Source organism: Ambystoma mexicanum, chromosome 9 (assembly GCF_040938575.1).
Source record: "Ambystoma mexicanum isolate Mex_15411 chromosome 9, UKY_AmexF1_1, whole genome shotgun sequence".
Classification (NCBI taxonomy): domain Eukaryota; kingdom Metazoa; phylum Chordata; class Amphibia; order Caudata; family Ambystomatidae; genus Ambystoma; species Ambystoma mexicanum.
This window is the reverse complement of record NC_090931.1, coordinates 123,889,927-123,917,718: the sequence shown is the minus strand read 5'-3', so window position 1 is coordinate 123,917,718 and position 27,792 is coordinate 123,889,927. Positions and strand designations below refer to the sequence as shown.

The 27,792-nt window shown below is 45.1% G+C and overlaps 1 protein-coding gene across 1 annotated transcript in view; it reads right to left on the bottom strand.

Annotated features, from left to right (window-relative positions):
* LOC138487721 (6-pyruvoyl tetrahydrobiopterin synthase-like) overlaps positions 1-26,525 on the bottom strand; it is a 577,714-nt gene extending 551,189 nt beyond the window's left edge. The window contains exon 1 of the mRNA XM_069614268.1: positions 26,394-26,525. The gene's annotated coding sequence lies outside the window, so the exon portion shown is untranslated. The remainder of the gene's footprint in view (positions 1-26,393) is intronic.
* Positions 26,526-27,792: the final 1,267 nt, after the last annotated feature.

Below are 27,792 nucleotides of genomic sequence, written 5' to 3'. Positions count from 1 at the left end.
CTCTTACCGGCATGCCGGTAATGAGCCCGTTTTTACCGGCCTACTTGTAATGAGGCCCTTTGTCAGTAAATCAGGCTGACCATTGCCTTCCTGAGGATGACATTGTGCACTCCTCGTTTATCAAATTCCAACTAAATATAACAGGGGCATACTGTGCCTGTAGGCAGTGTCCAGCCTGGAGCACAGAGGTCTCTGCTTTTGGCATGGTGTGAGCATAGGAAAATGTGTGTGGATAAGCCAAACATTTTTTCCTGAGGTCTGTCAAACATCATTCCATTTAATTAAAAAAAGTTAAATAATGAAAAAGCTGAGGTGAGCGCATGTCCAAAATGCAGATGGTCGAAGTAATCACATACCCCTCAACCTCAACAGTTGAACCACCCAGCTGAGGGTCTGAATTGTAATCTAGGCTAAAGTGCCGGCTTAGGCCATCTGCATTTCTATGATGGGAGCCTGGCTTGTGCTCAATGTCTATATCTCATCCCTGTAGGGCTATGGCTCAGTGCAAAAGGTTAGGGTTCTCCCCTTGCATGGCCATTAACCATCTAAGAGGCCAGTGTGTGGCTCTGTAGAGTTCTGGAGCCATGTGAGTCTCCCGGAATCTGTCTTCCTTGGCTACTGATTTTGGAGGTATTTCCTAGCACAAAACCTGCACCTGGTGCAGTAGGCAAATGGTGTACACTGTGGGCAGTTTTGCAGTTGTGCAGTGTAGCAGTGTGTTCACACGGCCACTGACCCCAGATTTATCTGTCCGTCCTCCAATCTGTAAGTACTCTTGACCTCTATTTGACATTGATTCAGCTGTGATATTCAAGGCTTGTGAAAAGTTCAGTCTCAGCCATTATAGCTACCCCACCCCTTGCTGCAGCGGGGGGGGGGCTCTGCTTGCTTCGATTCTTTTCACTCCTGAGTTCTACACTGCTTGCAAAAATGCCAAACCGACAAGCTGACAGTGCTTTTGCACCACATCAAGTGAAGTGGGCGGTGCTCACACAACCGGCCTACTACCAAATCAAACATTGACTATTTTTCACTCGATGAGGTCATTGAGCAAGACTGTGCCATTTGTGAACACGATACAATTAAAGCTGATATCACCCTCTGCTCTGTCCCTGCAAAAAACACCAGACGAGCAGACCGTGCCTGCCCACAAAGAATTATTAACTTGGGGAACTCAGTCAAGGGTTCCCTGCTCGATCTGAAAATTACTTCTTCCCAGCTCCTCCAGCAAAACGCATCAATTCCCTCCTTCTCACTTGCTTAAAAACAACGCTAAGAACAATACTAGGGTGTCTGTAGTAGAAAAGGAGCCTATACATAACCTCAAATCCTTCTTTGCTATCCAGTCTGAACCTATGCCATTAGAAGCTGTGAGGACCACATGCAATGCTTCTGCCCAGACTGACTTGGGCACTGCCCTGTGTGTGGCCAGTACTGTGGCCACAACTACTCCGCACATGTTTACCTCACTACCTTCCTTGAGTTCAGACTATCAGGTCCAACCTCATACTGAGCAGAACCATGTTCCAATGGGGGCACTCATGCAGTAATGACTGCTTCCTTTAAACCTAAAATTAAGGCACTCCATATATAGAGTTTTTTCTGTGATGGTAGTGGTCTTTTATTAACCAATTGTGTTTACTCTCAGTACTGCATAGTATCATTCCCTAAGTGTTATACAAATTAGTGACATTAGGACATTAGGACCATTGTCAGTTGTAAAAACATTTGCTACGCTGCTTCACTCATTTATTTCTGCGCAGCCAGCACCCTGATGTATATTGTGGATCGTTGTGCACTTATCAACTGGTTGGGTTATGAGTGCACAATTGTCGAGGCCGATTATGGTAAAAGATTCAGACCAGTTGATTCAGGCAGCCGGGATGATCCCAAACACCAATGTAGCAGTTGCTCCTCCTCTGACCCAAGTATGCCATTGGGGACTGGAACAGAGGATGAAGCACAGGAGGAGATGTCACAGTGTTCATGCTTGGCCCAGATGGTCGAACAGCACGGGAAACCGTACTATTAGCAAAAGGTAATAGTCCCCCTCTTTCAGCTCTTTAGCTGGAACACTCAAGCGCATCTGCACTTATTCCAAGGCGACAGACTCATGGAGCACATTGATCATTTGTCCATGGTGGCACTCGAGGAGACCTGCCTCACTCATCCAATAGTAATGGACATTTGGCACTTTCTGAATAAACTGGCTATTCAGACGCCTCGTGGATGCCCAAATGGTGGACTATTGTTGGGTTTAAAAAAAAAGAAATCTCGGCTTGGTGGAGCTCATTCAAAGCTCCCCCAATGCCCTCATTGGTAAAATCACCATTACTATAGATCATTGCAATGGAGCAAGCAACATATTCATTGTTATTAAACTCTATTACCCTTCCTATAGGCTCCCCACAACTTAGTCATTAAAAAAATTGAGGCATTCATTAGTAATTATACAGGACACCTCCCCATCCTCATGAGTGGAGACTTCAATTCCAAAATCGCATGGGATAATAACCTGCAAGAACGGGATTCCTCCTCTATCATCTCCTGTCGCTGATGACATGCTTTCTCGTTCATGTAAGAGTGACCTTGAATGGGCCAGCCTTCGCAACTCTGCTAGATTCACTATGATCAATGGTGTGTTTCCAACTGACTACCCCGGCCCCCAATTTACGAGAATTGGATATAACTCCAGCAGTACTCTGAATTACATTTTTAGTGCTAGTGCACCCTCATTAATCCTCGACATGGATATAGCTCACCACCAAGAAAGCGACCATTTGCTCCTTCTTGCTCGCTTACATTTTTCACCACCGACTCCAGTCTACACTCAGACGGGTAAAGTAACAGTTTGTTGTCTCCATGACCATCAGTCTGGCTTCAGAGCAGCCAGAAGCATGGAAACCGCTTTCCTGAACATCCGTGAAGATCTGCTCTTTAATCTTGATGGTAATCTCCCCTCTTTCCTCATCTTACTTTATCTCTCTTCTGCCTTTGACATGGTCAACCATGCCATCCAGCTCAACTGGCTCAGTGATAACCTGGGTATCACTGATCAGACTCTGTTATGGCTGACTTCTTTCCTTTAGGACCGAACCTCCAAGGTCCAACTTGGGTCTTTACTCTCCTCCATCTCTCTCTCTCTCTCTACCTGTGGTGTTCCCAGGGGTTTAACCTTTCTCTGTGGTTCTTCAACCAATACCTGGCACCTTCGCCCACCGCATTGGTGTCCTCTGCTCCAACTTTCAGTGCCATGCGGACAACACGCAGCTCACTATCTGGCTCCCCTCTGCACCTCTTCTACCTCTCTTATCCCAGATTGGCTGTCTGCAATCCAGAAGTGGTGTGCCAGCAATGATCTCTGCCTGAATGTCAGTAAGAAGGAAATCCTCCTCATTGGCACACCTCTTTTTCCTGCCACTCTCTGGCCAGCCTCCCTTGGTCCTCTTCCTACTCCCACCTGTGAGGCTAGGAAGCTCGGGGTCATCTTGGACTCCACACTGTTCTTCTATTCTCACTTCTCTGATGTCTCTAAGAAGTCAAACTACCAACTTCACCTCCTCAGAGGTATTTTTCCTTTCCTCTCCTTACTCTATAATATGATATGATATGGCATTTTTAACGCGCCTATACACAAGTGTCTCAAGGCGCGACGAGGCAGGGAGGGGGAACAAGGGGAAGACAGACAGCGATCCTACTAGGCCAGGTGTCATTTAGATTGCGCAAGTGCAGGGGTAAAAGAAGCTCTAGAAGCTCTCTGCCTCCAGTACGCTACACTGGCTACCGATCAAATGGAGCATTCACTTTAAAATGCCATGCGTCAATCACAGCACCTTCCACGGCATGGGCCCTGAAGACTTCCCACGGTTATTATCCCGCAGCCTACCACAGAGAAGCCTATGATCCAGCACTGGTGCACTGGGAAAGGTTCCAAGCTTCAACTAGAGATTGCATAGCGGATCTTCCTCCGGGTTACATTCAACTAAGTTCTGGGACTCTCTCCTCAAACACCTTTGCATAATAAAGGGCAACATGGCCTTCAGAAAAGAGATAAAAGCCTGGCTAGTCAACTCACAACGGCGTGAGAAAAGCAGCAAAGCCTTCTCAACTAAACCTAGCAACACCACACACCTCAATTATACACATGCTCACATCCTTTGGACCTAATGGAAAGTGCTCCTAAAACTAAACAGACATACCAGTATGCAATCTGGTGACAAAGACTATTGGAAAATGCAACCATGATGGTCAGAATCAACACACCAAAAATTAAACTCAATTTATACTTCTGCAAACATCTAACATACTTTTGTAATCATTCTCCAAGAGGGTTCCAATGTCCTTGATGGGACAGCATTTTCAACCAACCACCTTTCTCATATGTTTACCCCCTCTTCTCCCCAACTACCTGATTCCTTCCAAAATCTCTGACTCCATCTCGCTACAACCACATAAATCCCCCATACATGGCATATCGGTTACCCAACAACATTCATTGCACTATAGCTATGGCAAAGGTCACGTCTTCAGCTCTATCAGACATGCTCACATAAGTGCAAGCCCAGACTCTGAATGTTTTAATTTTTCAGATCTTGGGCCCTTCCTTTTGCAAAAACATGTTCCCCAAACACCTAGAATCAGACAGGCACTCAAGACTCTGGGTCGTCAAACCTTCGCTCATCAACAGCACAGGTTTTGTCATAAATCACCAATGCATCGACTGAAAAGGATACGGAAACCAATAAAGGATACAATTTGGCTGGGCTCTTCCGGATCCTATTTTCACACGACTTGATTGTAGGCAGGTCAAATTAGACCTTCCAAATGATACAACTCTCTGACTGGATGAAACAGGCATAGAGGTGGATCACTGGAGAGGGCGTGGGTATTGTGTAGGAGGTATGCCTAGGATAGATAAAGTATCATAAGAAACTGTCCCAATCGAATTACTAAGATAACACAGTTTAGCATTAATTCAGACACTGACCTTATGGCAAAACTGAAGAAATCCACAAAGGTTCCTTGAAGAAAACCAGGAGTTGAACAAACGACAAAGGAAGGGAAGATTAGTAAGAGAGACTTATCCCAAACGGCACGAGGCTCTCGCTAGATACCGGGTTGGTGCACCACAGGATACCGTCCAAAGTACTGTGCACAATAACCTTCAAATAGTTCATGAAATACTTCCTTTCCCACGATGAAAAAAAATTAGAATTTCACATGTTAACTGTCACAGGTAACAAAGGTTCAAAATAGTTCAGAAAACCACGTGCAGGATTGCACGCGATAGAATACACGCAGCCAGGTCAGCCGCGCTTGAAAACAGCGTCCGCGTGTAGATATTTGGCACGCGAACAGGATTCACGCAGCTCAGGACAGCCGCGCTTGCACACAGCATCCGCGTGGAGATTTGGCACGCGAACAGGATTCACGCAGCTCTGGACAGCCGCGCTTGCAGACAGCGTCCGCGTGGAGATTTGGCACGGGAACAGGATTCACGCAGCTCAGGACAGCCGCGCTTGCAGACAGCGTCCGAGTGGAGATTTGGCACGCGAACAGGATTCACGCAGCTCAGGACAGCCGTGCTTGTAGGCCAAAGAAGTTGCTGAGAGAATGCGAGAACGCAGGTTCGGAGTTCAGCTACCAAAATGCCTAAATTGACTTAATCAGAAGCAGCAATCGGAGTTTCCACGCTGCTTATGTACGCACTGCCGTGATACATGTGACGGACCAAAGTCACGTGAATTTTAACGACGTGAAAAATGCAGACGTCGTTTTCCGGGCAATGCATCGAACAACCTCCATTTTGAGTAGAATGGTCTAATGGTTCTATGGGCGTAACTCATTTTGTATGGAGAGGTCGTTCCTGGTCCAGAGGTATGTTCAGCAGGCATGACAGGTTTCTCATCCGTCTATTTGTCTATGCCACTAACTATCCCCACTCTCCTTCCTTACAGGCCATGGCAGCAAGGCCAACGCAAATGGCAGAAGGAGCTATACAGGATAACATTTCTAAAAGTTTACATTAGAGGAGAATTTGGAGGACACCAACATTAGAGAAAACTGGCTGACCTATTTAGAGCTAAAAATCAAGCATCTCCAAATCTTCTGGGGAAGAGAATGGGCAACCATTTCTATTTCCTATTTATTGATCGATGTGTGATAAAGGATCCAATTGCAATCTTAGAATGACATACAGAAAAAGTGCAAGTTGATTAGATGTATATATGATATTATCACTTTTTATATAGCAGTTAACACCAGTTTCTGCTCACTTCCAAGCACTGTAACATTAGGTTTTCGGTTATCGCATTCCATGGTATTCAACATATCAACCTAGGAAGAAGGGTAGACTGGAACATGCATGGATTTGAACCAGTGTTCTGAGGGCTGAGCACAGATGTCTGTTCTGAGCATTTACCTTACCAGTCTTCTTAGCAGATTCAATGTCAATGAGAGCATTTTTAGATAAGACTTCCCAGAGTATGCGAAGATTTAAAGACCCCAGTGGAGAAGCAGGTCAGGCTCGTCGAACATATCAAGGACATCAGATTAGTTACAAGCGGCTGCACAATCATTCTTGATGGGGCAAGTCGGGGCAAGCTTCAGTATTGCATTATTTTGCTGACAGTAATTACTTTGTGGTACTTTACAACGAAATAATTACTTTGAATTTTCATCGAATGTTTTAGAGAATTGTTGGTTAAGGGGAAAAAAGGGGGAGGGCGGGGTTTGGGGTAGGAGCAGTAACAAAGGGAAAGGGGTGTATGGGGGAATTGCCCCAAATTGAAAAAGAAAATAATTCAATTAATACATTTGCAGTAATTACTTTGTGGTAAAGTACCACAAAGTCATTACTGTTGGCAAATGAACAAGGAACCCAAGCTTCAAGTCAAATCATCAATTTAACTTGAGAACACTAATTTTCAATGAACGGTAAATCAATTGAAGGTGTAAGGCTTCAGTGAGGAGGGGCTCCAACATTTGCACCGGCATGGGTTTTCATGCATGTGCAAATGCTGTGGTTCCCTACGGGGTCTTCTGGCTTAATGCCCCTGCATTAATAAGTGGGCCCCGTAAGGATCCATTATACGTGCTGCCTGCCATGCTCGCATGTCATGCATAGTCTAATTGTCGCTTTGAACGCTGCTTACCATGGACGCATTTAATTGTAATTGTGAAATGTACTTTATTGGAGAATTCAAGAAATTGGGGATTAAAGACAGCAAGCTGTTAGAAGGCTGGGCTCTTAGTAGACTGGACGAAGGTAGGTGGGGCAAAGGAGAAGGTTCACCGCAACGGTATGGTTTGAGGAAAGGTACAATCACGGTAGATGATTTCACTCTTAGAGGGGTTAAAACAAAGGACGTTGTCACACATCCAGGCAAGGATGTGGGAGATATCAGAAGCCATTAGGCTGGGGACTTGAGACAAGTTGGCTGATCGTCGGAAGGCAATTTGGATATCATTGGGATATATGAACGAAAGGAGCAGGAGAAAGGAGATGGGTAGATGTTGAAAGGGCAATGAGAAAGGATCATGATTAGATTCCGTGGTTTTAGGCATAAAAGGCCCGACCTAACCTGCGTCACTCTGCAATGGAATAAGGTGGAAAGCCACTTGAGTGAAGATTCTTTGATGAATAAGTGAGTTTTTAGGTGGGTAAGCCAGGTTGAATGGTTGACCATGTCAACAAAGGAAGAGAGGGGAAGGAGGATGAGGATAGCCCGACAGTTGGGGTCAAAAGAAAGGGGAGCAGGAAGGTGGACTCAGCACCACACGAAGGCCTGACGCCAGATTGGTCATAGAAGAGGCTGCCATCTTCAGTAAACGGCAGGAATTGGGAAAATTCTATTTTCTCCAGGATCTCGGCAATGGGGCATAATGGCAATAAAGCAATAGTCGGCAAGGTAACTGGGTCATCAGAGGGTGTATTGAGCCAGGACGGGATACATATTTTGTTTAGTTCTTCGGAGAATATCAAAGAATTGAAAGAGATTTTGCACAGGGAAGCCAGTGCTGAAACTGAACTGCCCACCCCTCCTGGCTAGAATCATTCTAAAATAGGCCTGCAACATCTTGAACACTTTGATGACCAAGAAATATTCATGCTTGTCCTTCTGCCCTCTAATCCCTTTCTGATCAACTCTAATATGTCTTTGTTAACAAACTTGCACAACCTCACCTCGCAGGCGAATGAGCTGACCTCCACCATACCAGAGTCCAGTGCTCTAAGCTCTGCCTTTCTTGCTTACTTCAGAGCTGCTTTCCGAATGGACATCCTTAATGTCTTAATCCAAATGAAGGCCTCCTCTGGACCTGACTTCTCTCCCCTGCCAAAACAATCAAGGACAACATCATCATTAATGCTGCTAGGTCACACTGAAACTGGTTGCCATTTCACATGACTTGATAGCCATGCTGTGGAAGTTTGTAGTGTGGACTTTTGCACACACGTCTGTGTCCCTGTACACTGATCTCGAACATATGTGCAAGGCTGGCGTTTCTTTGATGCCAATAGTTCTTGTTGAAGGATGGAGTGGTAGATGACTAGAGAGGCATACCACTTCCCTGTTATTACTCTCTCCTTACTGCCACAGGAGTGTTAGGAAACAGATTATCCAAGAGTGCGTTCTTCCGGGTTTCATTTCACGCGAGCCAAGTGAACCGCATCCCAGCATCAAGGCTGGATTCATTTCTCGGTGTTTGCATATTACTGTGAAACAGAACGCAATTATAAAGAGCCGGAGGCAAGAGTCCTACCATGTGAAGACATCCTGTTGCTCTAAGTGTCTCAACAGGGCGTGGAACTATGACAGGCAACAGCAGTGGAGGTCCAGGTGGGGTCAGACGCATTCAACGATTATCAACTCCCGAATCACTATTTAGAGAAGTGTGAACCTGATTACTAAAATCTTGACTAATTGATATGTATGGTTCACAGGACACCATAGTTCAGAAAATGTTGGCATGATTATAGGATGAATAACCATTTGAGAGGGTATACATGGTGCTACCGGCCGTGTAGGCCTTCAGGCCCCTGGTCATTAATGCTATCAGAAGCCCAGCCCAAAACAAGTGCTAATACCCTATATGTTTAACAGGAGCACATATGGCAAACTCAGGTACAAAAGGACTGCAAACAAATATGGTCACTGGGTAAAAGAAACAGGAACTTTTTCAAAGTCTCTTTTCTTTTTTCATTTCGGCTGAGGGAGTTGCGAGTATGTGTGGCATGGCAGAGAAGGTGGCTATGGAGTGTCAGGTATCTGAGTGCAGTGTGGATGGGTGAAGTAATATGTAATGAGGGCCGGGCTGGCAAATGGAGCAACAGCAGGAAGCCAAGGAAGAAAGTCGAGTGTGAACAGCCATCTGCTTGCTAGGTCCTATACTGATGCGTGTGGCCCATATTGTGAACAACCTGATTAGCTGTGATGGGAGTGGCACATGCTAATTAATCATTCTTACCCGATCTGAAGGGCTGGATCGGGTATTATCAGTTCGGGGCACATGTTAAAGGCTTGAGCGTAGTAAGGGCTTTTAACGATGGCCCCTGGGTCGATAACTCCTGAACTTGCATCCCGGAGTGGGTATGAATTCTATTAGCACGCCAGGGTGCCAATCCGGTAAACTGAGGTACTGAGAGCATTGCATTTTTCTTATTGAACAGGATGTCTTGCGGTGTCTCGTTCATTCAAACAAAATATTTTAGCAAGATAGCGGCCACGGAGCTGGAAGATGGGGTTCCATATGGATTACCTTCTCCTGTTTCCATGGTTGCCAGTGTGGAACGTGGGAGGAGTCAGTAGCATCAGTGGTGCAGCCACACCCCTCATGTAGGTGGCAGGGATTAAAAGAAGAAGGGGAGGGAGTGTGGAGGGATGATGGCAGGCGGTGTAAGCAACAATCAGGTTGCTCGAATGCAGGCTTAGATCGTTAGTTTCCACCCATGTTCTGAGCAACCTGTTGGTTGCTGTCCCCTCCCCGGGTGCTAATTGTCCATACAAACCACCAGAATTCTAAAACCAATGCACAATTATATTATATTTATTTCAGCTGTGGTAGGGGTTGTATGAATACATTAGATGGTTGCAGGGTAGCTCTACCTAACGGTGGGTGTTGGGACAGACTTTTCAGGATTTTATTTTTACTTCTTTTGAATTGTGAAAAAGTCACCTGTCTGGTGGAAAAGTGGCATAGGGTAAGGTGCTCTCCTGAGCCAGGGGATATTTGTTTGGTGGAGCTCTGAGAGAATGCCCTGGTCCACTTTGTTCTAGTTTCTGGCTAGGGACCTTCACATTGCCTCAGCCCAGGAAACTCTGAGGGGTCCAGTCTCTCCACACCCTACTAGCCAGTCAATGAAGTCCTGCCCTTATATATTAATCCTTAATCAAAACTCGTGGACTAAGCTTTCGGATAGGATAGTGCAACCTTCCCTCCCCACAATCAAAGAAGCCTGCAGTTCTCCTTAAACCTACAGTTACCTTTACCTATAAGGGTAAACATTTCCATTCACATGGAACTGCTACCATGCATTGCACTTCATTTGGAATATAACGGAAGCAGTTTCACATCTTAAATGGCACAGTGAATGAACCAGCGAATGCAATGGATACAATGTTGAAAGCCAGATGCTTTCCACCAGGGAATGTTTCAGAGGGAAACCAAAATGACATATGCATTGTTTGTTGGCAGGGAGATTCTCTGCTGAAAATACAATGTTGCAGTTTCTCTAAGCACACACATTCTTTAGGAGACCCTAGAGAGTAGTAAGCTTACTCAGTGTGGTTTCATTACTGAAATGCACATGATCGAAAAACAGGAATTCCTATCACTGGGGGTACAGGGGAGAGTGACAGAGGGATTACTGGCTTCCAAAGTGGTCGAGGAAGGCAGTTGCAGAATAAGTCCGACCCCATAAGCTTGAAGCAAACTCAGGTAAAATGATGGCCCATACCCAATCATAGCCCTGCTTCACTCAGAGAACACAGTAGCAGAGCCTCAGCAGACGTCCCACCCAGGGGGTGGAGGGCACGCCTGAGAAGCCCCTGTCTAGCAGAGTGGGTTGTTGAAGGCATAGGGCCACTTGGTAGAAGGCAGGAAACTGGAGTTTGGTGGAGAGGAAAGAGGCTAGATAGACAGAGAAACCTTGATACGTGTGGCTGGAAAGTGGAGAAGGTGACATCTTTATAGGAGAAGGAGGTGGCAGACCAGAGTGTACAGAGGTGGTCGCTAAGGTGGCAGTGATGCTGATAATTTAGGCGTGCGTGGTAATGGGTGTCGGTGAAGCAGGAGGAAAGGTGAGTGGTAAGGAGTTGTTGATGACAGCTGCACTGGAGGTGGTAACTGACAAGGAATTGGTGGTAGTAGAGGTGACCAACGAGGAAACAACTGGGAAGGAAGTGGTTTTAGCAGAATCAGCAACTAGGAAGAGGAGGTGGTAGTAGCAGAGGCAACAGAGTGGAATGTGACAGAAGCAGCATAGATGGTAATCCATTAAGTAAGAGGTGGTCTTAGTTGAAGTAAAGAAAGGGTGACTGATAATGAGGAGGTGCTAATAGTAGAAGTTTACGAGGAGGAGACTATTAAGGAGGAAGGGATAACAATAAAAGTGCAGGAGGTTGGATATAGCGAGTAGTTTTGTGGAGAAGCACATCCAAGAGAAGAAGAGAAGGATTTTTGCACGCAGTTTGGTAGAGAGTAGAAAGAAGAAGCTGCCTTATGCAACAAGAGGTGCAGGAGTAAGGCGAGGGCTCTATACGTCGACTCTAGATCACATTTGTATTGAAAAGCTACTCAGCGATGTGAAGATGTGGCAAGTATGACAAATCGAATTCTATGGTCCCAGTGGTTCAGTAGTAAATATCTAAATCATCAATCAGCCCCAAACCTCTAATACAGCAGAACGGATCCAAACAGATTGGCTACAAGCATACAATTAAAATTATAAACCTCCTTTTCCAGTTTTGGTACCGTGGACGGGATGGTAGGCTTATCTCATTTAAAGGTTGTAATCGTTGTTTAGTTGCAACACAGCGAAAATACAATTATTAGCCAATGATAAAAGGAGTGTCTGGTCAAGTTTTTATACACATATCTGCTTTATTATTATCACAACAAAGAGTCTAACAATACTACGAAATACAACCCATCATGCAAAGTAATGCAGAGGACAGCCAGTTTCAAAGAAGGAAAAGGGATGAACTTGGGATACTGACTGGCGGGTTGTTTGGTATGGTAAATAATGGCAACAGTTTGTTAAGGTTTCTTGGCTTCAGCAAAAGGGAGCAAAGGGGTCTTAAAAGGTCTGTAGGGGCCTTTCTGGGAAGTCCCCGGTGGACAGAACCACAATGTACCTTTTGTTGTTAGTGTTCTTGGTACTTGATCGAGTCGATTCGGCTTCTGGGTGCTTTGCAGGCTTCTAAGACAGAGTTCAAGATGGAAGTCCGCTGTGGGTATCAGGCGGCAAGGTGGTTCAGCGACCAAATCTTGATGAACCGCTGCAGGCTGGCCTACATGGCGGCTCATGGTCAGGAATCATCTCAGTGCTGACAGTCAGTTCTGAAGCACCCGTCGACACATCTCAGATGTCTTTAAGCGACTGCACTTGACAAAGTATATTATTGCAATTGGTTGCGGATCGAGCAACTCGACTGGCTTGAAAATGTCTTTTAAGGCAGACAGAGGTAGATGCTCATTGAAGCACTTCTCCCAGCTTCTTCAATGGGCTCATGTCGTCCTTTAAGGTGAGCAACCCCCAGCTGTGGTGTGTGCTGCAAGCATCTGCCTTGTCCTTCGTTTCGGGTTGAGAGACATTCCGGCACTTCCTATCCAGGGAGCTTGCTGATTAGAATGGCATGCTGTGTGCTGGGTGGGTACCGATTCTGGAGTGGCTGGAGGTCATCTGAGTTATTTTTCTATCTCTGTTCCCCAGGAGATGTTTAGGGGAGGGATCTTGCATCCCACTTTGGAAATTCTCGAATTCCTTCACTGGTGGAAGATGTATGGCAGACTGTACCTTCAGCCAAGGTCCAAGGTTGCTTTCTTCGTTCTTACTTCTTGTGAAGTCTTCAGATGATCTGCTTAAAGATAGGTTCTGGGTTCCTGTTAAAGCGGAAGGTCTCCCTTGAAGATGGTGAGAGACAGACTCTCCAGTTCCTGAAAACCTCAGTTGTACATTATGAATGGAGTCCCCCTAGCAGGGGTGGCCTACTGTAACAAAAGACCCAGACATGACAGTTCACTGCCATCGATACTGAAAGGTGGGAGCTGTCCCCAGGTTGACACAGTTTCATATGAAAGGTTGTTGGGCTTCCTATCTCCATTGTCATCCTCTTCAGCCAGGCCCCACATGGGCCTGTTTGAAGTACCCCCGGTTGGTATGATAATAGATGCCACCAGCTGCAGGGCCTAACCAAAGAGTAGGGCGGTTCCATGGAGACTTTGTCAGTAAATCAGGCTGACCGTTGCCTTCCTAAGGATGATATTATGCACTCCTCGTTTGTCACATTTCAACTAAATATAACAGGGGCAGACGGTGCCTATAGGCAGTGTCCAACCTGGAGCACACAGGTCTCTGCTTTTGGCATGGTGTGAGCATAGGAAAATGTGTGTGGATTAGCCCCACATATTTTCCTGAGGTCTGTCAAACATCATTCGATTTATTTAAAAAAAAGTAAAATAATGAAAAAGCTGAGGTGAGCGCATGCCGACAATGCAGATGGTCAAATTACTCACATACCCCTCAACCTCAACAATTGAACCACCCAGCTGAGGGTTTGGTTTGTAATCTAGGCTAAAGTGCTGGCTTAGGCCATCTGCATTTCCATGATGGGAGCCTGGCTTACGCTATATGTCTATATCTCATCCCTGTAGGGATATGGCTCAGTGCAAAAGCTTAGGGCTCTCCCCTTGCATGGCCATTAACCATCTAAGAGGCTGGTGTGTGGCTGTGTACAGTTCTGGAGTCCTTTGAGTCTCCTGGAATCTGTCTTCCTTGGCTACTGATTTTGGAGGTATTTCCTAGCACAAAACCTGCACCCGGCGCGGTAGACAAATGGTGTACACTGTGTGCAGTTTTGCAGTGTGCAGTGTGTTCACACGGCCTCTGACCCCAGATTTATCTGTCCGTCCTCCAATCTGTAAGTACTCTTGTCCTCTATTTGACATTGATTCAGCTGTGATATTCAAGGCTTGTGAAAAGTTCAGTCTCAGCCATTATAGCTACCCCACCCCTTGCTGCAGCGGGGGGGGGGGGCTCTGCTTGCTTTGATTTATTTTCACTACTGAGTTCTACACTGCTTGCAAAAATGCCAAACCGACTTACTGACAGTGCTTTTGTAGCACATCAAGTGAAGCAGGCGGTACTCACACAACCGGGCTTACTAGCCAATCAAACATTGACTATTTTTTACTCGATGAGGTCATTGAGCAAGACTGTGCCATTTGTGAACACAATACAATTAAAGCTGATATCACCCTCTGCTCTGTCCCTGCAAAAAACACCAGACGAGCAGACCGTGCCTGCCCACAAAGAATTGTTAACTTGGGGAGCTCAGTCAAGGGTTCCCTGCTCGATCTGAACATTACTGACTTCTTCCCAGCTCCTCCAGCAAAACCCATCAATTCCTGCTTCTGACTTGCTTAAAAACAACGGTATGAACAATACTAGGGTGTCTGTGGTAGAAAAGGAGCCTATATATAACCTGGAATCCTTCTTTGCTATCCAGTCTGAACCTATGCCATTAGAAGCTGTGAGGACCACATGCAATGCTTCTGCACGGACTGACTTGGGCACTACCCTACGTGTGGCCGGTACTGTGGCCACAACTATTCAGCACATGTTTACCTCACTACCTTACTTGAGTTCAGACTATCAGGTTCAACCTCATACTGAGCAGAACCATGTTTCAATGGGGGCAACTCATGCAGTAATGACTCCTTACTGTAAACCTAAAACTAAGGCACTCCACATACAGAGTTTGTTTCTGTGATGGTAGTGGTCTTTTATAAACCAACTGTGCTTACTCGCCGATAGTATCATTCCGCTAAGTTTTATACAAATTAGTGACATTTGCTACGCTGCTTCACTCATTTATTTCTTCGCGGCCAGCACCCTGATGTATATTGTGGATCGTTGTGCACTTATCAACTGGTTGGGTTATGAGTGCACAATTGTCGAGGCCGTTTATGGTAAAAGATTCAGACCAGTTGATTCAGGCAGTCGGCATGATCCCAAACACCAATGTAGCAGTTCCTCCTCCTCGGACCCAAGTATGCCATTGGGGACTGGAACAGAGGATGAAGCACAGGAGCGGGTGTCACAGTGTTCATGCTTGGCCCAGATGGTCGAACCGCACGGGAAACTGTACTATTAGCAAAAGGCAATAGTTCCGCCCCACCCCCGCTTTAGCTGGAACACTCAAGCGCATCTGCACTTATTCCAAGGCGACAGACTCATTGAGCACATTGATCATTTGTTCATGGTGGCGCTCGAGGACACCTGCCTCACTCATTCAATAGTGGTGGACATTTGGCACTTTCTGACTAAACTGTTTATTCAGGTGCCTCATGGATGCCCAAATGGTGGACTATTGTTGGGTTTAAACCAAAAAAATCTCGGCTTGGTGGAGGTCATTCAAAGCTCCCCCAATGCCGTCATTGGTAAAATCACCCTTACCATAGATCATTGCAATCGAGCAAGCAACACATTCATTGTTATTAATCTCTATGACCCTTCCTATAGGCTCCCCACAACTTAGTCATTAAAGGAATTGAGGCATTCATTAGTAATTATACAGGACGCCTCCCCATCCTCATGTGTGAAGACTTAAATTCCAAAATCCCAAGGGATAATAACCTGCAAGAACGGGATGCCACTCCTCTATCGTCTCCTGTCGCTGATGACATGCTTTCTCGTTCATGTAAGAGTGACCTTGAATGGGCCAGCTTTCTCAACTCTACTAGATTCACTATGATTAATGGTGTTTCCATCTGACTCCCCCGCCCACAATTTACGAGAATTGGATATAACGCCAGCAATATTCTGAATAACATTTTTAGTGCTAATGCACCCTCATTATACCCTCGACATGGGTATAGCTCACCACCAAGAAAGCGACCATTTGCTCCTTGTTGCTTGCTTAAATATATCACCACCGACTCCAGTCTACAATCAGATGGGCAAAGTAACTGTTGGTTGTCTCCATGACCATCAGTCTGGCTTCAGAGCAGCCAGAAGCATAGAAACTGCTCTCCTGAACATCCATGAAGATCTGCTCTCTAACCTTGATGCTAATCTCCCCTCTTTCCCCATCTTAATCGATCTCTCTTCTGCCTTTGACATGGTCAACCATGTCATCCGGCTTAACTGGCTCCGTGATAACCTGGGTATCACTGATCAGGCTCTGTTCTGACTGACTTCTTTCCTCTAGGACCGACCCTCCAAGGTCCAACTTGGGGCTTTACTCTCCTCCATCTCTCTCTCTACCTGTGGTGTTCCCAGGGGTCTAACCTTTCTCTGTGGTTCTTCAACCAATACCTGGCACCTCTCGCCCACCGCATTGGTGTCCTCTGCTCCAACTTTCAGTGCCATGCGGACAACACTCAGCTCACTATCTGGCTCCCCTCTGCACCACTTCTCCCTCTCTTATCCCGGACTGTCTGTCTGCAATCCAGAAGTGGTGTGCCAGCAATGATCTCTGCCTGAATGTCAGTAAGAAGGAGATCATCCTCATCGGCACACCACTTTTTCCTGCCACTCTCTGACCAGCCTCCCTTGGTCCTCTTCCTGCTCCCACCTGTGAGGCTAGGAACCTCGGGTCATCTTGGACTCCACACTCTTCTTCTATCCTCACATCTCTGACATCTCTAAGAAGTCAAACTACCAACTGCACCTCCTCAGAGGTATTTTTTCCTTTCCTCTCCTTCCTCCAGAAGCTCTCTGCCTCCAGAGCTCTGGTGCTCTCCAGGCTGGACTATTGCAACAGCATCTTTTTATATCTGCCTGCCTCTACTCTATGTCCTCTACAACTCATCCAGAACAGCACTGCAAGACTTGTCCTGGGCCTTAGCCGAGTGATCATATATCTCCATCCCTGAAATCTCTCCTTTGGCTCCCAGTGGTTGCAGGGATCATGTTCAAGACCCTTTGCATGGTCCACAATGCCTTCTTGGGCCTGGGACTGTAATACTTCCAACTCTCTCTTCAGAAATATCTTCCTACTCGTGTTCTTCACTCCTCCACCTCCAACTTCTTGAGGGTCAGGCGCTTCTCAAAGCAATGAGTTGGGGGCAGATCTCTCTCTTTGGCTGGTGCCTCCCTCTGGAACAGCCTCCCTACCTCTATGAAACTTGAGCAGAACCATCTCAGGTTCCGGAAGCATCTCAAGACTGTTCTCTTTGCTTCAGCCTTCTCTCCTCCTCTTCCCTGCTGATCTCTTTCTGATACTGCACTGGTGACCTGCCTACCCTCTGAACTTTGGGCCCAGGTCCCTGCCCGCCCAGCTGCACACCTGCACTGCCTCCTGGCAACCCTTGCACTTGGGTCTGTATCTACAACCCTACAGTCCCTTTACCTTCACTTATCTGACACTAGTTGTCTGCACTTAACCCTTGCAATTCCACCTGCTGGCCGCATGACCTGTTTTTGATCCTGTGTTTCGCACTTTGTCCCCCTCCCCTTCCCTTGCACTTTTTCCCCTTCCCTCTTCTCCGCACTTGCGCAATCTCAATGTCACTTATCCTAGTAAGATCGTTGTCTTGTCCTCCCTATGTTTTCCCTCCCTTCCCTCGTCGTGCCTTGAAAAACATGTGCATTGGCATGTTATAAATGTCATATCATATCATATGGAATACATGGAAAAAAATGCAGAGAGCAGAATACATAAAAGGAGCCTGGACCTTAGGCCCGAGGCTGCAAGTTACTCATATTTGTCCAATAACCAGGTCTTAACTTGTTTTTTTTTTTACTCTCAAGACGGATCTACACCAATAGCCTCTACTTTTGACTCCATGAATATCTACTCATCAGACTTCAAAGAGCCTAAAGATAGCAGCCAGACTGCTGCTAAGACTGGAATGATTCAATGACTTCACTCTAGTATGCTCCACTGGCTACCGATGAAATGGAGCATTCACTTTAAAATGCCATGCGTCAACCACAGCACCTTCCACGGCATGGGCCCTGAAACCTTCCCACGGTTATTATCCCACAGCCAACCACCGAGAAGCCTATGATCCAGCACTGGTGCACTGGGAAAGGTTCCAAGCTTCAACTAGAGATTGCATAGCGGATCTTCTTCCGGGTTACATTGAACTAAGTTCTAGGACTCTCTCCTCAAACACCTTTGCATAATAAAGGGCAACATGGCCTTCAGAAAAGAGATAAAAGCCTGGCTAGTCAACTCACAACGGCGTGAGAAAAGCAGCAAAGCCTTCTCAACTAAACCTAGCAACACCACACACCTCAATTATACACATGCTCACATCCTTTGGACCTAATGGAAAGTGCTCCTAAAACTAAACAGACATACCAGTATGCAATCTGGTGACAAAGACTATTGGAAAATGCAACCATGATGGTCAGAATCAACACACCAAAAATGAAACTCAACGTATTCTTCTGCAAACATCTAACATACTTTTGTAATCATTCTCCAAGAGGGTTCCAATGTCGTTGATGGGACAGCATTTTCAACCAACCACATCTCTCATATGTGTACCCCCTCTTCTCCCCAACTACCTGATTCCTTCCAAAATCTCTGACTTCCTCTCGCTATGCACACATACATCCCCCATAAATGGCAACACTTAGCATATCGGTTACCCAACAATATTCATTGCACTATAGCTATGGCAAAGGTCACGTTTTCCGCTCTATCGGACATGCTCACATAAGTGCAAGCCCAGGCTCTGAATGTTTTAATTTTTCAGATCTTGGGCCCTTCCCTCTGCAAAAACATATTCCCAAGTGTCACCCCTAAACACCTAGAATCAGACAGGCACTCAAGACTCTGGGTCTTCCAACCTTCGCCCATCAACAGCACAGGTTTCTCACCCGTCTATTTGTCTATGCCACTAAATTTCCCCACTCTTCTTCCTTACAGGCCATGGCAGCAAGGCCATCGCAAATGGCAGAAGGAACTATACAGGATAACATTTCTAAAAGTTTACATTAGAGGAGAATTTGGAGGACACCAAGATTAGAGAAAACTGGCTGACCTATATAGAGCTAAAAATCAAGCATCTCCAAATCTTCTGGGGAAGAGAATGGGCAACCATTTCTATTTCCTATTTATTGATTGATGTGTGATAAAGGATTCAATTGTAATCTTAGAATGACATACAGAAATAGTGCAAGTACAAGTTGATTAGATGTATATATAATATTATCACTTTTTTATATAGCGCTTAAGACCATTTTCTGCTGACTTCCAAGCACTATAACATTAGGTTTTTTGTTATCGCATTCCATGGTATTCAAACATATCAACCTAGGAAGAAGGGTAGACTGGAATATGCATTGATTTGAACCAGTGTTCTGCGGGCTGAGCACAGATGTCTGTTCTGAGCATTTACCTTACCGATCTTCTTAGCAGCTTCAGTGTGAACGAGAGCATTTTTAGATAAGACTTCCCAGAGTATGCGAAGATTTAAAGACCCCATTGGAGAAGCAGGTCACGTTCATCGAACATATCAAGGACATCAGATTAGTTACAAGCGGCTGCACAATCATTCTTGATGGGACAAGTTGGGGCAAGCTTCAGTATTGCCTTATTTTGCCGACAGTAATTACTTTGTAGTACTTTACCACAAAATAATTACTTTGAATTTTCATCGAATGTTTTAGGGAATTGTTGGTTAAGGGGAAAAAAGGGGAAGTGCAGGGTTTGGGGTAGGAGCAGTAATGAAGGGGAAGGGGTGTATGAGGGAACTGCCCCAAATTGAAAAAGAAAAGAATTCAATTAATACATTTGCAGTAATTACTTTGTGGTAAAATACCACAAAGTCATTACGGTTGGCAAATGAACATGGAACCCAAGCTTCATCTCAAATCATCAATTTAACTTGAGGACACTGATTTTCAATGAATGGTTAAATCAATGGAAGGCATAAAAGTTTTGTGTAAGGCTTCAGTGAGGAGGGGCTCCAACATTTGCACCGGCATGGGTTTTCCTGCCTGCGCACATGCTGGTGTTCCCTACAGGGGTCTTCCGGCTTAATGCCCCTGCATTAATAAGTGGGCCCCGTAAGGATCCATTATACGTGCTGCCTGCCATGCTCGCATGTCATGTAGCGTCTAATTGTAGCTGTGAACGCTGCTTACCATGGACGCATTTAATTGTAATTGTGAATGCTGATTACCATGAGATCATGGTGAACAGCGTTTACTCATTTCGCACGGCATAGTGCAAAAGTGCAGAGCAAAAGACGCCATACATTCCTGAGTTCAAACCTACCAGGTCCCTGCCATCAAATTACATAATAAAGTGTTTGGTGGGGCACAGAAATTGAGTTGAATATCAAAAAGCTGTAAACAAACAAACATTCTAATTTTCTTGAACGGATTGAGGGCTCAACAACCACATTTCTGTGTTAGGTTTTAGGTATTTTGCACATGGCAGAACAAGTGGAAGGGCAGGCCTAATGGGGCACTATGATGGTCTTGCAGGTTGAAAACGGTTTTGGTGGGAACGGGCGGGCACACTATAATTTGCACGATTTGGGTGCAGATCTAGCCCCTAGCTCTGAACATCAGTATAATGGGGACACTCGACATATTTAAAGGCCAAACCATTGGCACAATGTTATGAGGGAGGTTGCTTTCAATATTTGTGTACTTCTGGTCTGGCTACAACTATGGGCCACATCTGAAATTTACAATTTGGTCAAAATGCTCATTGGTAAAATCCCTCTCTGGTGAGTCGTACGCCCAATGAGAATATTTTTTTTGGTGCATTTATAGTTCATTAATACTTTTAGAAACACACTCTGTTATTCTCCATTCCCCACATAGGTTTTCCCCCCAAAAGAGGCAGGAAAAAGCTTAGTTAGCCCCAAGCAGCATCCATTCCCAACTATTCTACTTGTCTCATACATTCATTTATGAAGTGAATTACTGTAATTGTTAATGAAGCCTTTTCCCTTCTTAGTAGCATGGTCCACCACTCTTAAACTGAGAGGGTGGAAACCCAGGGACGTCATTTAGTGGTCTCCAGAGGTCGCAACTATCTGAGGTCTCCCTTGCGACCTCTGTGGTCTCCCTTGCGACCGCTAAAAAAAACATGTTTTTGTTTGTTTGTAATGCATGCTCCTGGCGTGTGGCTCTTTACTTCTGTGGTGGCTGGCTTTCTTGTTCAGGCCCCTTAAAAAACAAGAAGAAAAATAAGAACAGGAGGGCCACAAGTCTAACACTTTCAGCACTGACCCTAAATAAGAAAGAATAGGAATACCAAATAATGTGTCATTCTGGAATTCTATACAATAATTGCTAGGCTCATTAAATGTTTATTTCAGGCACACTTCAGGGGGTGAATCACTGATTTAATCTGTTCTTAAACGCCTCACTCAGCTTTTCATCCTTCTGAGGTCGATCAATGAGTACCAACACAGGTTGGGTGAAATTGGGTTTATATTTTATCTATATAAAACACTTAATGTAAGTGCTATATAGTAACACTTCATTATCATTTGGTCATGGACGTCTGCTTGCATACACAGTAATTTGGTAATATGGGCCTACACACACTGATCTTAATGATACACATGGTGATCCATTCTGATCATCACATAGTGATATCATAACTATATTTTTCGTAGTGTGCAATGCTATGTGATGCCACTTCTTGTTTTGTCAATGGGTGAAATGTCATGTTCCATCGCTACCCGCGATATCACTTCAGGGTGGGGTCAAATGACATAACTTCCTGTGATGTCATCAGGGGTCAAGGGTCACATGATGTCACTTCCGCTACCCCTGGCATTTTGGTGAAATTACGTCCCAGTGGAAACCCCTTCTAGAAAATGTCCAAACTCACTTTGAAAAGCATTTTGGAATCGAGCAGAAGCCCACAGAAGCTGCTTTTCATCCTCTTGACAGAACCGGCATTGCGAGCTGCCTGAGGCTCTTGCCATGAACGACATACCAACGCGCTTCCTGGAGGAGGTGTGGCAACATCGGCACGTGATCTTATCACGTGATTTGGGCCACCCTTGAAAGGACAGAGGCTGCCACCCGCCCAGTTTGTCCAAACTCACTTTGAAAAGCATTTTGGAATCGAGCAGAAGCCAACAGAAGCTGCTTTCCATCCTCTTGACAGAACCGGCATTGCGAGCTGCCTGAGGCTCTTGCCGTGAAAGACGTACCAACGCGCTTCCTGGAGGAGGCGTGGCAACATCGGCACGTGATCTTATCACGTGATTTGGGCCACCCTTGAAAGGACAGAGGCTACCACCCTTGCGGCGCTAAGCCCGTCGGAGCCAAGCTCACCGGCTGTTGTGCGTCTGTTTGGCGCTGACGACGTGACCATCGGACGGGAGACTGCGGAGGTGTTCCCTCTTTGATCCCGCCCCTGAAACAAAGCAGGACATTAGGTACTGCTTATCTTAAACTCGTGTCAGCAAAAGAATTGAATGGAAACTGATATCTGTAGGCAGTGAGCCGAAAACCGGTGCCGGGCAGCACCACAATGAAGATATCCGTGCTTGTTTGCCCACAAGTCCCGGAAATATCCGATGCCGGCCCACAAACAAGGGGCAAGACCCTTCAACAAAGGTGCATACTGAACCCCTAGACGCTGGCCAAATCTGCAGGAAGAAGCGCGAAGGTAAGCCAACAACTCAAGAGCGGAGATATCAATCACATAGAAAACGAACCATTAAAAACCCGGCATAAAACAGAAGTATCTCCGGCCAATTGGACAAACCCACAACCGATAACACAGATACCCTCCCTCTACACCTTAGCAGCAAAGGCAGCGGGCTTATGCGAAAACAAGGTGGAACGTCCAGGTCGAGTGAACCCGAAACAAGGATGTAAACTACTAACTTTACCATCACAGATTGGAACCCTAGTGTCAGACTTCTGCAAATCAGAACTCTCCCCACTCAATATTGATGCAGTTTAAATAAATACGGCCCTGTTCCTATCTCCATTTGAAGTAACTGACCTAACACTTTTAAACGCAACCAGTCAAACTAGCAAACTATCTGAAGTCAATACTACCATTGACAATGCCCCAGTGACCACTGAGACCCAGTGTATCGAAGACAGGAGCAGTCCCATGATCTCAGATTCGGTACCTCCCAAAGAAGAGCCTCTTGCAAAAATTAAACCAGAGACTAGTACTCGAAACACAAAGGATTTAACAAAACAAGCGAATCAACCGAAGCTCAGCAAGAATCAACTTAGAATAGAAGCCAAAAAGCAAAGCGCTCCCCCTGACTCGGTCAAAGAAATAGAATGTCTACACAAAACTGAATCACAGCGGCAGTTTGTCAATGAGGCACGAGACAAACGGCTGACGGAAAAACTAAAATCTGATTACCTTGCTGTCGAAGCCAAACTGACAGCAAGCTTTCAAAAGGAGGCAATTATATAGAACGAAGAAAAAAAGTCGTCTGACTCGAAAAAATCGCTTTACAACCCAGAAGCTCGACACCAAGCCACCACCAGCACCCCAATAACAAAAATCCATGATCTGAAAAAATTTGAATCAAGATCTATAGAACATTGCGATGCTACGTTAAACTTGTCAACTGTACCGAAACAAATCACATTATGCTGACAACGAAACGAAACACGGTCAAAACAGAGGAAAAACACATGAAAATGAAAGCCAAAATAACCACGAGTCTGGAGTCAAACCCAACCTTTCAACAGCAGCAGCAATACAAATTCACAATAACGTTCTGGCAGCGACAACCCTGGCGTTATGCCCATTCATCAATCCCTACCAGACTCTCCACGAAACCATGAACAAACAAGCGATCCTGATGACAAACTTGACCTCGGAAATAACAGCAATTGACGAATTCACACAATTCCTACACTGTAAAATCGCTAACGAGGCAGAACAATCAACACAATGGCAAGCAATCCAGAAAGAGCAGATACTAAAAGACCAATCTTCTAAAGACGACCTAATGGCAGCTTTACTTCAATCCATCAAATGGATGCACCAAAACGAAATTAGAAAAGATTCCCAAGCTGAATGCCACAGCTATAGCCGTGCTTGTAAAGAACAATTCCCAATACCTAAACCTGTCGCTGGCCCAAATGAAAATGCTGAACCATTCCAGAGACCGTCAGCTGGGCTATTTCCGACTGTTATGATAGCATTGAAACCTCCAAACAACACTGACCAGCAACCATCCAACGGTTGCCCTCAAAGTAAAACAGAGAACACACCAGATATAACCGTTTTTTAGCGGACTCTCAAAACTGCCAAAAACCACCAAGCCCCCCCCCACAAGAAATACCCCTAAAAATCCACACGGAAGAGAGCGAGGGGCGGTTACTAGATGGCAGATCAATTTTACCGAAACCAAAAACAAACGAGAATGCTATCCAGATACTTTGGAAAAAAACACCTCATCCTCATTTGGAATCTTCTCAGGCTCTGCAAAAACAGGATACTGGAATGTAAAAGTATTAACAAGTGAGACCGCAATCCCAATCACGAAGCCGCCAACGAATGCGAATAAAATCAATTCAAGGAAACCCTTGCGTCAAGCAGCCAAATCTTTCATCCGTAATATTACCACACCTAAGAAGTCAGCTCTATTCGAACGAGCAAAGCCTCAAGAAAAAGTTCTTACCTGCCAAAAAGCATCTGCAACCACAGGAAAGATTCTTGCCACTGTAACCGCAACTAAAAACACCAATAAAAAAAACGGCGGTGACTAGATATCGAAAGTCAAGTAAGTCGCTCCTCCTCTGCCTTGTCCATTGATCTATGCGATCTTTCCACATACTCAGATGATCAAATCACTGAAGGAACAAGCACGCGCGAAATTGATAACAATCTACCTCTAAAAGACATAAAAACAAAGGCAGACACTGCGGACAAAATGAAACTTGAAAAAAAACACTCAAGGATCAAGCCCATTGATAGACGTGAAAAAAGCTAAACTACTGCAACAGCCGAACGAAAGTGCACTTTACACAAACTGCAAATTAAATCCCAAATTTACACGAATACAACAACAGAAAGACTCTATTCAAAAACCAAATTAATTTTATAGGAAAGAGCCTTCAAAAAATTGTGCACAAATAAAATTACGACTACAGAATATCCACTCAGACGATGAGGAAGTGAACCTAAATCGCAGTAACATCATGAAACTATTCAAATGTATTCCCACGCTGTGCACAGTAACCTCTGAGGACATATTGATCGTTGAATACGCAACAGAAAGAACCTCGGACCAGGTACTGCTTCACATCAATTCCCTAGCCGTAAGGAGAACGCTATTAGATGCAAAAGACAATCTCCTATAATACGGATTCGATCTTTCCATTGAACCACAGGACCACACCAAACTTTACAATGCGATTAAAAGAAACCCTGCCCCAGAGACTCAAATGGAACAAAGAAGAGAACAACTAAGGCACCATCTATCCAAGTCAAGTCTAGACAAATCGAATATGTTTCTAGAACAGCAAGATTCAAGACGGAAATATCTTACAATTGCCCGCAACTAGCTAGACACCGAACGTCATGCTCAGGAACAGACTTTAATATCCTGGAACACAAGAGGCTTTGTATACCTGTTAAACACTTTCCCAGTAAATCTTGATGGAAACTTTGCTATATGTCTACAAGAAACATGGTTGCGAGAACCCCCTAATAGAGACGGTTATACAATCTTATTAAACCCTGCTGGAAAAAACAGGAAAGGAAGACCCTTTTCCGGATTACTAATGATGATCAAACATTCTGTACATTGGCAAGTGAAAGAAACATTTAACCCAAATGAGGTGGTCAAAGAGGCAACAGAACCAAGGGAGGACCCTATTCTAGTAATGAGACCCAGCCAACAAAAGGTTAACCCAGCAAATCAAAAGAAAACTACATGTCCCAGGAACCACCAAGAGAAACGAAACCAAGGAGGGGGCAGAGACAGAATTAAAAAGGGAAAACGGCATAGGTACAACCCAATCATACAGCATGGAAATAGGTGTACCAGAGAATGGCACTGGTGCAATGCAGTCAGCCCGCATAGAGATGGGTGGCTCCAGGGACATACAGGGTGGGGTCAAACAGTGCATGAAACGGTGGAAGGAGGAAAGAAAACGCCCTGCAGGTGTGGGGAATGGAAGGGAAAACTGGCTGGAGACTGAAGGGAGGGGAGGAGCAGAGAGGGGGTTAAATGCAGCAACATGAGCTCACCGGGTGTTTCTGATTACAGCTGCAAGCCGAGCCAGAGACCAGAGAGGAATGGAAAGGATCCCCAGGTGATTGGGACTGGGTGTACTAGAAGGCTCACTGCGAGGCACAGGGGAGATCGCTATCAGAGACGGACTCGCTGAGGAGAAGCGCCAGCCATCAACCATTAATCAAGGACTCTGCATTCCGTGTGGATTTTTTCTTTTTTTGTTTTCTTAACCCAGTGAACAGAGGGTGAGTCAGACTGAAGGCTAAGGTCCGTGGAGAAAAGAATTAAGTTGACTTTATTTTCCCTTTTAACGATGCGAGAAGCCAAGTGGAGCTTCCTTTGAACTCTGGACTTCATTAACCCTTTCACGGAAACCAAAACCTCATGAAAACTAATACTGTTTGATATGCACAAGGAGGGCTGTTGCTTAGGTTAACACCGCAATAAATCTTAAAATTGTTAAACCTACATCCGACTACAGCCTACTATTTTACACCAACTTTATTTGTGCAAGGAACATTACTCGAACAGCATAGCAACTCATCTGACAAAAAAACACGGATGTTGCTCATAAACACTTACTGGGACTCTGCAATGATCACCCCTGCCGAATTCGTTAATTCTGTAACAACAATAATAGACATTCACCTAACGCTTGAAAACAATCTCCAAATTATGATATGTGGAGACCTAAACAAAACTTGGTTCGAGAGAGATGATCTGACGTCAAAACAAAAGCATAAAACATTTGAAAAATTGACAGCAGAAGCCAAACTATGGCACGGGGCCATGAAGATTCGAACCTGCACACTGCTGAATGGACAGGTACAAGGAGCTTTACCAGCCAACACACCTGGCATCAAAATCAAACAAAGAAAACATTAGACTTGTACATCTAGATCTCTCATAACCTACTTGAAAAAGTCACACAACTAAAGGTAACTCAAGCTCTCGACAGTGACCACTCTCCATTGAAGATGAATTGGCTAACGAGTAAGCACTCACCATTGACCAAATATGACAATAAGGTTTGGACAAACGCAACTGGAACTCGGCTCCGGATCAACGGGCAGCAGATTTCTCAGCTTACTGCCAGGTTTGATCAACTCACAGTCGGAAAAGACGCAAACTATGTGCCACTATTAAGCAAATTCATGGTGAAAACAACCTCGAAAGGCATAGCCCGCCATCATCACCAACATAAATTCAGTAATCAGCTACTGAAAGAAAAAAAAACATTTCTGCAAGACATCAGAAAAATAAAGAAATCAAATCATCCTAACCAGGATGAGCAGTTGCGCCATCGACGACAACGCTATCGAAACTGGGTCAAATCGTTCTCCACGCAAAGGGACCAAGAACGTGCAGAAACAATGCTAGAACTATTCCAAAAACATAACTCGAGGGAAATTT